This window comes from Cryptomeria japonica, chromosome 3 (genome assembly GCF_030272615.1).
Source record: "Cryptomeria japonica chromosome 3, Sugi_1.0, whole genome shotgun sequence".
NCBI classification, from domain to species: Eukaryota; Viridiplantae; Streptophyta; class Pinopsida; order Cupressales; family Cupressaceae; genus Cryptomeria; species Cryptomeria japonica.
The window spans coordinates 32,622,908-32,637,196 of NC_081407.1; the positions used below are offsets into that span (position 1 = coordinate 32,622,908).

The 14,289-nt window shown below is 41.8% G+C and overlaps 1 protein-coding gene across 2 annotated transcripts in view; it reads left to right on the top strand.

Moving 5' to 3' along the window:
* Positions 1–14,289, top strand: part of LOC131065989 (gamma aminobutyrate transaminase 1, mitochondrial) — a 210,430-nt gene that overhangs the window by 156,856 nt on the left and 39,285 nt on the right. The gene's annotated exons all lie outside the window — the stretch shown is intronic.

A 14,289-nucleotide genomic window follows, 5' to 3' on the forward strand; every position in this document is an offset into this window, starting at 1 on the left:
GGTTATTTATCCATCCTAAAACCATTGATCGGAGGATGGTCTTACCTAGTTCTTGCATGTTCCCGAGAATTACCTCACATGCGTCATTTTCTTTGTCAATAATTTCCTGGGTGTCGTTCTTCATGGTGACAGTCGAGTACCATTCCTTGAGAACATTGATGCCATGGGGATCTAGGATGTCAGACAGTGTGGGAATTTGCGCATGTGTCCAGAAAAGAGCTCTCATGAGGGGAAGGGTAGAGGCCGCCACTTCGTGCATGTGAAGGGATTCCCTCTTTACCTCCAACAGCCTGACTAGAGTGAGCTCTCGATGGAGAGCCATTTCTTTCACCTCCCTAAGGATCTGTTCTCCCTTTTTTTTGATGTCCTATATCCATTCCTTGACGGCCTTTGTGGTATCCCGAATTCCTTCAAATTCAGTCGTGGTCCTTTGTGCCAATGCCATTGGGGGAATGTGGGATTCGGAGGGGTTGTGCAATGGCCGTAGGAGCTTATCGATGTATCCCTCGGCCTGTTCAGCACGGGCTCGATACATATCCTTTTCTGCTGTGATCTCCTCGAGTTGTCTGAGTATGTTCTGCACTGAATCCTTAACTTCTTCCTTTTCCTGCTCTTTTGTAGCTCGTCCGATGGGGACAGTCGTAATGCTATAATCTGCCAGTGTTATCTGATCTGCTGGCTTGTCTACGGGCGGGGTGGCAATATGAAGAGTACGGTTCCTTTGTTCGTCCCTGGTTACTTTAGAATATGCCCTTGGTTTCTTCTTCCCTTTAGCTTTTGCTTGATCCATTCGTGAGAAGATATCCACTAGATCGATGGGTGCTTTGGTGACGGCCCTACGCTGAGCTCTGGCGATCAGCCACTCTTGAGGCACTGTCTGGGTCGATGATAGGGTCAAGTTAGCACCCTGTTCTCCTACGCTCTCAACCGGCTGACCACAAATTCGCAGCTGCCCTGCCATCGGAGGAGTGAAAGAGGGAGGAAGCTCCCTGCTTGCAGCTGAGTTCTCCCCTATTTCGCTGAACAATTGTCTAACATCCTCCTGTGAAGGTTGCTCCTCGGTTCTCTCGGGCTCATGAATTTCGTCTATCCTTTGTTCTCCTTCGACGGTCGAGTCGTCCTTGGCTGTATTAAGGAGTAGCAATTCGTGACGGCTCTGTTGGGTAGGTTCATGCACTTCGACCCCCTGGGTGGATGGGATTTCTCCTTCTTTTATTTGGTCACCCAGTTTGGTCAACTCGGGGCCTTTTGGCTCGGTGTCTAGTACATCAGGTGCAGGAGGATCATTGGCCTCGAATGCATCGATGTCGCTCTGGGAAGGCGGAGTAGGTACGCAATCCAACTCTATGGCATCGTCGGACGAACTGGGGTCTTTTGAAGATGAAGTGGCCTCTAGCCTCTTTATGGGAATCTTCTCCCTTCTTGTTCTTTTGGATGTCCGAGTTCCTCTGCAAGCCTTAGCTTTCTTTCTTTTCTCTGGTTTCTCAGTTGATGTCCCTTCCTCTTCGGAAGACTGAGAGTCAAGACTGCCCATCAAATGGTAAGTGAACTGGACCCCTTCATGGACTAGCCTCTCGATCTGATGATGTAACCACTGATCTGTGTATCTTGTTGGGGCTACCATAACTGCTTCGAAATCCGTGATTGCATCCTGAGACCAATCAATGCCTGGCAAGAGGTGTCTTACTGCTTCGAATTCTCGGACTTGGAGGCAATTTCCTGAGTCCGTGAGCTAATTTGGGACCTGACAGTATTCAAAGAGTCGCATCTGCTGCACACTCAACCTAGAATATTCCCGTCGCCTAACTTCGTAGTCATCGGAGCAATTTTTCCAATAGTCTTCAACTGACTCCTTTGCTCTGTATCTTCGACCATAGGCCCTTTTTGCCAAATTATCATGATCGAAGTATTTTCTTGGGAAATGGTCTTGGAGGCCATAAGAGGCCAGCTCTGCAAGGGACTCCTCTGCGAGGGTGGGGGTTCTCAATTGGACATCATGGTTGCCTATGATCATAGGAAATGTGAATCCAGCCTGCTTGCTCTCTCAAAGTAAGATGCCAGCAGGGCGTGATTGTCTTGCCACCTCCATAAGGATTACTTTATCGGTTGGGTACCGTGGAAGTCGAAGGGGGGCACCATCGAAGCCAGCTATTCGGATGTAGGAAAACCTTGGGAACTGAATGAACCAGGCTCCATACCTCTGCACTAAAGTGGTAGTTTGTTCCGAGAGCCTTATGTGTAACCCTCCCTGCATTAGCCTGACCAGGTGCATTGTGAAGGCGTCATTGACGCGTTCATACTGACCAACCACGTAAGCCGGGCTGTTCTTTTCCCTTTGAGCTATATCCTGGTAGTGCAGCTGCGGGTAGCAATCATAGACTTTCACCTGACCGGGCCCATTCCCGATCTCACCTTTCATTATCAATCCTGGCAGTGGTTGGTTCTTTGCGAATATATAGACCAAATAGGAGGTCATGGTGAAGTACTTCTTTGTTTCGAGCTCAATCAGTTGAGCGTGGATGTTATCGCTTATGATCTGGGCCCAGTCAAACTTAGACTTTCCGACGAAGACCTACTCTGTAAAATAGAACATCCACTCTTCAAAGTAGCTGGACTTAGGAAGTCCCATGACTCGGCTGAGTAAGGTGACCATATCCCCATGTTCATTATGAAAATCACTTATGGGGGTCTTTTTCACAATCCTGGTGTTCGGAGGCCTTTTCTCCTTGAACCATTCTTCGTTAATCAGTGCCCTGCATCGGGCCGGATTCATATCATATGCCCCTTGTGCTTCGTCTATGGTTGTAGCTGTGGGATTTTTTGGAAAGGGGATATCAAATGCATCACCGATAGCCTCAGGGGAGAAGTCGGCGATAGTCATATTTTCCAGAAGCACTAATCTGGACTTTGGTTCGTAATGCCGAGCAGCCTCTACTACTAATTCATAGTTCTGGATTGCTGGAGGAAAACCTGCCGCTTGGGCGATGGCACTTTCCACCATCTGCCTAGGCCTGCCATATGCGTTGGGTGAGAAGACCCGATTCCTGAAGTCCTGAATATCAATATGGCTAAGGTCGGTGTCACCAATGTTGTCCCAGACGCTCTGAACCTTCGACTCCCTTAATCCTCCCCTTTGATATTGATACTTCATCCTTTCAACCTTACGCGGGATGTCTGATTTGGATGCTCATGAGGTTTCGGCTGCAACGGGTGTTTTTGATGATTCCACCGCCGATTTAGGCATCTATCCTGCACAGCCGGACACGGATTACAAGGTGATACAAGAACGGTAATGCGGGTTAGATAACAAAAGAAGTGCTCCAGCAGGCCGGGATTAATTTAGAGTTTAGTCCGGGCATGGAGCAATATCATTTTAGCTAACAACTTGATTATCTTTAACCGCAGCATATTCTTGAAGATTTGTGACTACGCATCTATACTTATCACTTTCGGATTTTGGATTAATTTTTAACAGAGGCAAAACATGGAAATTTTCTTGAGTTTGAAAAGAGATGCAATTTCTGGCTAAACCTTGGGAGTGAATTCTAAATTTCGAATGCATTGAACAACGCTTTATGAAAAAGAGATGCAGACTTCAAGAATTCAAGCATTGTGATCAAATTTCACGCATTTGTCTACTTGATTTAAGCATTTTCAAATGATCATATGCGATAAAGCGTACTTCCTGATGGGAGTGGATGGCGAGAGATTACCCGACCTTGTCGCGTGAAGTGAACGGACGATCCTGCAAAGTTTGAATCCCAGTGGTTATCCCTTTGATTTAAATTTTCGCGGTTTGGCGGATGAAAGAGAATTTATCAATTTTAAATGGTTTTACCCTTGGCAATCTGAATTTAAATGGTCGAGGGGGGGTTGATGCAGCGTCTTACCTTCCTATTTTCGGACCTTGGAGAGTTCTTTCAAATTTTGAATTGCATTTTCTCTCCAACTTTAGATTTTTGACGAATTTGGAGGTTTCGGAATTTAACTTGGCTTCACCTAGCGTGCACGAAATTCGGAGCTTGAACTTTATTTGCAAACTTGGAGATTCTCAACCCATTGGCGAATTTCGGAAGTCCCTGGGGTTTTAGGCGAGCTGGAGACGTTTTCGGAGCTAGAGACATTTTTTGGAGCTCTTCAAAAACCTCGGACCTGAGTGCCCTTTTCGCATGCTCCCGCAACTTTGGAACTTCGGAGCTGGAGGCGGATTACAAACTTCGGCAAACCCTGGAGTCACAGCGCCCGTTCAAACTTCGGCGATCTGGGAAAAACTTCGGAGGACTCGCCGCCTACATTGGGTGCTTTCGAAACCTCGGAGAGTTTTTAAAACATCTCGCACTTCAATTTCGCAATTTCGGACCTAGGGTCCAAAAATAGCATTTCGCGATTTAAACTTTGGACCTGAGGTCCGAAAATAAGCTTTGCGTTTTACTTTTCTTCTTCTCAAGGGTCCGAAATTCGGACTTAAGTGTTATCGGGCTTTCGGACCGCAACGCGTTTTTAAAAGATTTCACACTTTATCAAAACCTCGGACCTGGGGTCCGAAAATAACACTTTGCTTCGTTTTATCCTCAGGGGTCCGAAAAGAAGGATTTAAGTGATTTCGGGGGTTGGAGGCGCTTTCGAAAGATTTCGCACTTTAAACCTTATCCCCAGGGGTCCGAAAATCGGGAACTAAGTGCCTTTTCGGACTTTCGGACTGTTGACGTGTATTTTGTACACAATCATACACAGAATAAAATACCTAAAGGCATCTTATCCTCTCTTGAGAAAATAGTCTCTAACTGCTGAAGATTCGCGTAAAGGATCAGTTAGGTAGACTCCAAGGTTCTTTTAGTGGGGTCTCCACGTGTGGACAAGCTCCAGTGGTATGATGTGATTTGCTGGAATCACAAGGGGACTTACATTGAACTTCCGATCTGCTTTGTTGGACACAGGCTCTTACTAACTTAGATTAAAAAAATGGAAAAAGGATAAGGGCGAAGAGAGGATCTAATCCTAATACTAAGAATGTAGGAGCAATGATTTGATTTTTGATGAAACTCTAACTAGGTCTTGTTTTGACATCAATGGAACATCTACACAAGGCTAGTGCGATCTTCTAAGGAAGCTTTATGATGTTCAAATCATCACCGCAGGCATAGATACCATCCAAGTTGATGCATATCAATGAAGAAGCGACAAATTGAAATTGAGCTTGAGCTGAACGATTCCAGTTGACTACACAAGGCAAGTCTGCAATCAACAAACTGCTAGTAGTATGGATATACGAATTCCATCATCAATTAATCACATTTCCTCCATTCATCTAATCATCTACCATCTAAGATTGAAGACTTCAACAAGAAACCATGCAAATTGCAAGAAAACGACATATTTCACCATTACTTCAATGAAAATGGAGTTTGTTTACAATCAATGGCAACAATTTCTTGCCTTGTCCTCCTATTCTACTCTCTAACTACTTTCAACTATTTCTATACTATCTCTAATCCTCTAATCTCTCTAACTCTAATTCTCTTTTACAAATGAAATGTTTGGGCTTATATAGTGCCCACAATACAATCTGATGGCTTAGATCAATTCAAGATCAATGGCCAAGATTCAGCAATGAAAACCCTAATTAGGGTTTGTTACAACCATTACATAACATTTAATGTTTGACCAATGATAAAATTGTATTGCTTGGACACATGTCCCTTTTAGAAAAATTGACCAATGGATAGCCAGGGTAGGTACATCGGAGTTTGTGCCACCTTCCATGAGTTAAGTACATTGAATCTGGTCATGCTGAGGTGGAACACACTGACTGGAGAAATGATGACTAGGACGCCACCTCATCTAACACTTGTAACTTGGTAGATATTCATCTTGATATTGTTGAGAAACTTGCTTTAATTAATTCCTCTGGATCTATTTTGCTTCTTCAACGAGCCCTTGTTCTAACTCCTTGCGTCCTTGATGTGCAGGAAGATGATGTACCTCGCCTTGGAACGCTGGATTGCCCTTGATGATGTTAGTCCAAAGAAGGTCGTCCATGTCCTGGCTTGATCGTCCTGGCGAAGACCGTCCTTGATCCGGCTTGATTTTCCTTGAAGAGACCTCCATTTGATGCCTACACAACATTTCAAAATTAGTAACATAAATTAGAGAGCAAATTTTAGGAAACTTAATGATAAGTCCTTTATTAATCATTTCCTAAAAAAAGATTGAGCTAAGGCAAAACAAAATTTCAAAATTCAAAATTAAGGCAATGACAATCAAAATTTGAAATTAAAATAAGAGATCTTGCCATACCTTACTTGAGAGCTTAACTCTAAAATGCAAAATGAATAAAATTGCCTAGGCAAAATTGACGTAAGATGGTCATCAACGTGATTCTTCTTCAAAATGACAACTTCGCCACCTTTGATATGTCCTTGGCAAGTTCGCTCAAGTGAGATTAAGTTCGCACCACCTTTGGATAGATGTTTCGCCTTGGATAAAACTAGTGCCTTCTTTTGTTTTGAAATGAAATTCGCTCCTTCAAACACACTCGCACTCCTGATGATGTTTGCGCCTTCCTTGACAAGACCCGCACCTTGAAGATAATTTCGCACTCCTCCCTTTGAGATCGCATGAAAAATGATAATGTGAAAATAATGATTCTCACCTCCCTTTATAGCGCTCATCTCACAATTACCACCTTAGGCCGACTTGATAATTAATAAGGTAAATTTAAAATAAACTTAAAAGGCCGACCTTCAAAAACAAATAAATACCAAGCGCTCCTTTTGATTTTTAATGATTAATTAATAATTAATTAAATGCCTTTATCATTTAAATTGACAAATTCGATTTTTACAAGGCAAAATAATTAATTAACATTAAGCGCAATATTTAAATGCTATTTTTAATAAAATATCGATTTTGTTAGCATTTAAATAAATTAAAAAAATGTGTTTTAAGCGCCAAAATGAAAAAGTGAGAAGATACGTACCTCATCGCCCTAGTCCCTGACTGAGGGACAGGAGCGATCCATCAATTTGGTCATGATTCTTGCAATTTTTACGTCCAAGGTCCTTATTTCCACGTTGGAATTGCCATTTTCGCTAGGTCCTTTGAGCTTAATTGACTTGTTCTTGCAAATGAATATCCTTTAGATATGATATCGCCCTGGTCCCTTGGAGAGGGACAGGAGCAATCTCCATTGTTTCTCCTTGATCTTGCATCTTTGAACTTCAATCTTCATTGTGGGGACAAACAACGTTATTCCTTCATTCCTTTCTCATTTCACTTGAATTTTACAAGGCGCTTTGATGATTAGAAGATCATCGCCCTGGTCCCTTGGAGAGGGACAGGAGCGATCCTTGTGTCCTAGCTCAAATTTGCAAACTTTTGATCTTCGTTCTTCGTTCATTGCCTTCCAAAGGACGTCCTCGATCTTGCCCACCCTTGCATTGTCTTGATTTTGTCGGAACATGAGTGTTTTAGTAAAAATCGCCTTGGTCCTTGTCCAAAGGACAGGAGCGATATAGCCTCTTGGTACAAATTGGTGATCGTTTGACGTTTGAAGCCTTTGGTATATCACCTTCGAAGGACGCCTTAGACCTTTTATCACCTTGCAAAACATTGACTCAACGTGATTTTTGTATGAATTAGCCAATATATTCAACATCGCTCTGGTCCCTTCCTGAGGGACAGGAGCGAATTTCAAGATTTTGAGCTTGTCTTTGCCTTTTTCAACTTGCCATTGTCTTCATTGGGTAAAACGTGGTCCCTTGATCCTCCTCAATCACTTGATGCGTGATAAACTTTCAAAATTTAGAGCCTTTATACAAATTTCGCTCTGGTCCCTTCCTGAGGGACAGGAGCGAACTGGGAGTCTTAGTGCAAATCTTTCAATGTGACGACCTTTGTAACTTGTTGCTTGATGGAAATGCCTTGAGACGTCCTTGCCACCTTGTTCTTCGCCTTGGAGTGGTTTTGAACTTGAAGAAAAGGCAACATACTTATTGTATCGCCCTGGTCCCTTGGAGAGGGACAGGAGCGATTTTGCTCTTGTGGGCCTCATTTTACTTCATCACCTTCGAAAATTATATTCAACGGATTCGCAATGCCTCCTTTCATTCATTCATGCCTTGAGATCGGTTGAAATTTGGCGAGAAAAGCATCTACAACAAAAATCGCTCTGGTCCCTTCCTGAGGGACAGGAGCGAACTTAAGCATTTTGGTCCTTTGTTGACGTTTGATAATCTTCAATTTGTCTTCAACGGGTTCGATTGACCTCCTTTCTTGCCTTCGAACATAAAATTTGCTTGGTCTTTGTTCAGGACGTACCTTATGAAGAACTTCGCTCTGGTCCTTCAGTGAGGGACAGGAGCGAATTTGACCCTCTAGGCAAAACTTCATCATTTCATTGTTTTTGATCAAGTCTGGATGTTCTATCATGCTCATTTCGTCCTTCACCATGCCTTTGATGTCTCGATTCGTCCAAACAAGGTCAAGAATGGCTCAACTAAGCATTTTCGCTCTGGACCCTTGGTGAGGGACACGAGGGATTCGCCTTGGTCCCTTGGAGAGGGACAGGAGCGCATTTCGCTCTGGACCCTCGGAGAAGGACACGAGCGAAATTTGACTTTTCGCACTCTCGATCAGGACAATTTGAATGGAATATAACATTTAAGTATAAGTGAAGTTATATTCCATATATACTTTCAGGATGTTTGAGAGTGGTTTCAGACCTCCAGGAGTTATATTGCAAAATCTAGTTTTTGGAGGTTTTTTTCAGTTTCCAGACTTAGTCAAATTTCAGGGTCAGGACATTCCAGACTTAGCCAAATTTCAGGATCAGGACCTCACTCAAGCCGGACTTGCTTATCCATGTGATCTCCCCGACAGCGCTTCAAGTTATATTCATTTGATAAAATGCACCTCTTTGGACCTTTTCACATCGTCAAGACGTTAAAATCTTGCAAGGACAAAGCAAAATTGGATTTGTAGCTCCGGTCCTTCACTGAGGGACAGGAGCGATTTTTCCCCTGGAGGCATTTCTGTGCTCATGAAAATCTTTAATTTATATTCAATGGAAAGATCTCGCCTTTCTCCATCACTTCCAATTCGTAATTCATCTTGACCCTGCAGGAATAGTAAAATATTTGAAAACGAGCTCCCGTCCTTCACTGAGGGATAGGAGCGATTTTGCTCCTACAGGCCAAAATATCATGATTTTACACATTTTATCACTTCACAAGGCGAAAACAAATCATTTGAGATGCCTAGGATCAAAAATCAAAAATGTCAAAATTTGGTCAAAAATATTCAATTGGACAAAAATTCACATTTCATCTTCAACACTTAGACAAATTTAAGCTTTGCATCAACATTCCAATTGAAAATTAGACCATTCTGGCAAATTCATTGCATTCAAAATTTGCATTCTAGAAAAGGAAATTCAAAAAGCTCCCAAAACCTGACTGGATTTTGGTCCGAAAAGATGGTAATTAGAACCCTAAGGCTTGACCCTAAATCCAGACAATTAACAAACTAACAAAACCCTAGAAAAAGCAAAGCGAAAACGAGCAAAACGAGCAGAAAACATGGGTCCCCATTTGCAATGGGGCGATGTGTGAAAACGTCACAACACGGACCTAGTGCGTCCGTTTTAAACTTTTCGCCTTTTATTTAAGCTTTTCTTCGGGGGTCCGAAAATTGTTTCTTTTTTGCGTTTTAAACTTCGGACCTTAGGCGCGTTTTTAAAAGATTTCACGATTTAAACTTCGGACCTGGGGTCCGAAAATCGCACTTAAGTGATTTTCGAACTTTCGGACCTCATGCGTTTGTTTTAAACTTTATGCTTTTCTTCTCTTCTGTGTTTTCCTTTTGACGTCTCTTACCCCAGGGGTCTGAAAATAACACTTTTGCCATATTAAGAAGACCTTGGACCATTTGGACGTTTTAGCGAAATCGAGGCACTTCCAAATTTCGGAACAGTGGTCCGAAAATGGACTTTTGAGTGATTTTCTGGGTTTGAAGTGCTATCTTCGCAACATTTTAAAAGAACTTTGTATTGCTTTCGAACCGAGCAGGGAGCATCTGCTTTGAAATTTTCGCTCCAGGGCTCGAAATCTGCCCCTTAGACAATTTTGGAAACTTGCACGGAATGTCGGACCTCCCACTAGCTTTGCCAGGGTCCACAAATCTGGATTTGGGAGGCATCAGAATACTAAGGCACTCGGCCGGGCAATTCGATCTTTCATCAGCAGGCAAAAATCATCTCTCGCCCAAACCTTGCAAAGGTCGAGTGACAAACTTCATGCAATTGGCCTCATAGCTCTGGCTTGGCGGGATCCGTCAATTCCTACCATCTTACGCCTATCCAAGGCGATTTTCAAAATTTTAGAACAAAGCTCTTGGCGTTCATGCCCGAGAGCTAGACTAGTCAAGAGGACTCATCGGCTCATTACTTCAACGTCAATCAGTTTACAGATTGGTCACGAACTCGCTCGAAGAGACACGAGAAACTCTGCTTGGAACCTCAGGACAACGATCGAAAGCTCAAAACAGGAAAGGGGACCCTGTCGGCGACAGGGAGCGTGTGCAACGCACAACAAAGCCCCACCTAGGAACAGTTCATTGTAAGGCCCAAAGAGAATGAAGGTTAATAGTGTTCTATGAAGTATCTCCCAATTGAAGAGCACTTGAGGTGAGATCCAATTCCACCTAAAGGAACAATATAACTGTTAATGCATTAGTAGCTTCTGCAAGATAAGACTCTCCTAACCTATTAATCTCCTTTGTTTTGTTTTGATTATGCTATCTGATTTATGCTTTCCGAACTGAATATGTTTATTGGATTACAACATTGATCATGATTATGATATTGACATTGATAAAAGAAGGATTAGATTGACGACTTGCTTAACATAGTTAAGCGTCGATCTAATGCTATCGGGCTAGTAACCTGATAGCACATTAATGTCGATCCATAAATGGATCGGCATTAATATGCTATCGGGGTATTAACCCGATAGCATATAGAATGTTGTTGTTATCGAGTTTACTTCATAAACCTATTCGGGCCATTAACAAAGCATCTTAACTAAACACCGCTTCAAGCAAGAGTTTAATTATTAATGTTAGTTACCAAACATAACATAGATCGGGATGTGCACTATGAAGAGGCACCAATCAATGGGTGCCTTGATCGGTCATGTCTAAATGACATGACCGGTCAAGACATCCATTGACTGGTCCTCTAAACATATAAAGCCCGATATGAATCATTTGGAGAAGACATAGAAAACGTAAATGATCTCTCTCCTTCAGCCTGTAAACGAAACAATAAAATATTAGACAATATTATCACATATATATAATAGTTCTTTTATTGCAATTGAATATAACTTTACATGGTATCAAAGCCAAGTTGATCGAACTTGAGGCTATTCAATTTTGTGAATAATTTAAGAACAAGGTTATATACTAAATCACATTTCTCCAATGGCCAACGCAATCAGATTCGAAGACAGACTTGGAGGTGGCGATGATTTTTCACCCTGGAAGTTCAGAATCCAGATGATCTTAAAGGAGAACAAAGTGGATTCATTTGTTCAAACTAAAAATGATCAACCTGAAAATGAACCTGACAAAACTGCATGGATTGAAGGAAATGAAAAAGCAATCAAAATAATAGTTGATGGGGTGAGAAACAACATAATGCCCATCATAAGAAAACATCAGACAGCCTATAAAATGTTCAAAGCACTTGAAAGCACATTTGAGATATCAAATGCAAGTCGAACTCTGGCATTAAAACGAGAAATAAATCATATCACCATGAACAAGGGGGAGACAATCAACGCCCACTTTATGTGGATGTCAATTCTAAGGGATGACCTAGCAACTCTGGATTACGAGATTCAAAGCAAAGAGTTAACACTCATTGCTCTAGATGGGTTGCCTAGTGGATGGAGTACATTCGTCCAAGGCATCAGTGCGAGGTCCAAGTATCCTAAGTTTGAAAGATTAAGGGACGATTGTCTTCAAGAAGAATCAAGATTGAACAAGATGGGAATAAAACAAAAGAACATAGATGAAGACCTTCAAGTCCTAAATACTAGCACAAATAAGACAACCAAGAAGAAGCAATTTAGGAAGAGGAAAGGTCATCAAGGCAAGAACACTTCAAAGAAAGGCTTATCACATATTCAATGCTATAGGTGCGATAAGTTCGGACACTTTGTTGCAAAATGTCCAGAGAGAGCCAAACAAGCCACATTTGCCAGAGCAGGAAAATCTAAAAGAGAAGACGACTCCCAGAACTATGTCCTCTACTCAGCACTTACAAGCCATGCATCAAATAAATCGAACTCCTGGGTGATCAACAGTGGTTCATCCAGACACATTACAGGGTTTAGAGAAGTGCTAGACTCCATGACAAAGGATAATGAAGAGGAAGTAAACCATCGGAGATGATTCCTCACATCCAGTTAGAGGAATTGGTTCCTGCACCATCAAACTGAAGACAGGCATATCATTGCAACTCGAAGGAGTACTATATGTCCTCGGCATCAAGAGAAATCTAGTCTCCATATCAGCCCTAGAAGATAACGGATACAGAGTAACCTTCATGGAGAACAAGGTGTTGGCTTGGCCGAGAAACTCTTCCATCAAGAAAGCTAAAGTCATTGGTCAAAGACAAGGCTATTTGTATGAGCTATGCACAAAGCCCAACCTAGCCCTAATTCATGAAGCAACAAATGCAAATGAGGTCTGACATAGAAGACTAGGCCACCTGAATTATAGAGCTTTGTCATCTATGGGAAACCTTGTCATAGGTTTACCTAAGTTGCAGCAATATCATTCAGAGGCATGCAAGGGATGTGCCCTAGGTAAAAATATCAAGGGTGCCTTCCATAATAGTACTAGGAAAACAAGCAAAGTATTAGAGTTAGTTCATTCTGATGTATGTGGACCCATGTCTGCTCCCTCTCTAGGAGGATGTTTGTATTATGTAATTTTTGTTGATGACTACTCTAGGAAAACTTGGATCTACTTTCTGAAGTGTAAAGAATCAGAAGAGATCCTTAGTAGGTTTAAAGAGTTTAAATCACTCACAGAGAACTACACAGGTAACAAAATCAAAACCCTAAGGACTGATAATGGGGGGGAATACACATCAGAATTATTTAGAGATTTTTGTAAAAACTCAGGGATTAAGAGGGAGTTAACAATACCTTATAATCCTCAACAAAATGGGGTAGCTGAGAGGAAAAATAGGACAATTGTAGAAGCTGCCAAAGCCATGATTCTTGATCAGAATCTAAATATCAATCTTTGGGCAGAAGCAACTAACACTACTGTGTATATACAAAACAGATGTCCTCACTCTCATCTTGAAGATAAAACTCTTGAGGAAGTATTTACCAAACTAAAACCAGATATCAACCACCTTAGGATATTTGGGTGTCCTGTCTATATACATGTACCTAAAGAGAAAAGACTAAAACTAGAACCTTCTGGAAAAAGGGGAATACTTGTAGGATATAGTGAAACATCCAAGGCCTATAAAATATATATACATGATCAGAAAAATATTGAACTTAGTAGGGATGTAATCTTCGAAGAAGACTTAGCCTTCAAAAGAGCCTTAAGTACAATAGAGCCTGAAATCTATATCCCCACTCCTAACATAGAAGAAGACCTTACTCCTGAGCTTCAGAGGGAGAATCTTGAGGAAACTATAGGTGAAATTCCAATCCCACCTAGAGAAAACCTCAAAAAAAGACCTCTATGGGCCACCAAGACTGTAGCAGAAGCTCAGAAGTTTGCTGCTCCTTCAGGAACCTTCAGGGAAAGCAAAAGACCTAATAAATTCACTAGCTATGTTGCTCTCATGAATGATCTCTCTAAAAATGAACCAAACAATGTATCAGATGCACTTAAACATCAAGTATGGAAGGATGCCATGTCTGAAGAGTATCAATCCATTATGAAAAATGATGTTTGAGAAATTGTTCCTAGGCCAACCAAGAAATCTGTGGTTTCATCTAAATGGTTATTTAAAATCAAACATGCTGCAGACGGCAGTATTGAGAAACACAAGGCCAGATTTGTGGCCAGAGGCTTCTCACAAAGGGAGGGAATAGACTATGAAGAAACTTTTGCACCTGTTGCCAGGTATACATCAGTAAGAGTTGTATTAGCCATTGTAGCAGCAAAAGGATGGAAGGTACACCAAATGGATGTTAAGACATCATTTCTAAATGGTGAAATCTCAGAAGAAGTCTACCTAGAGCAACCTGAAGG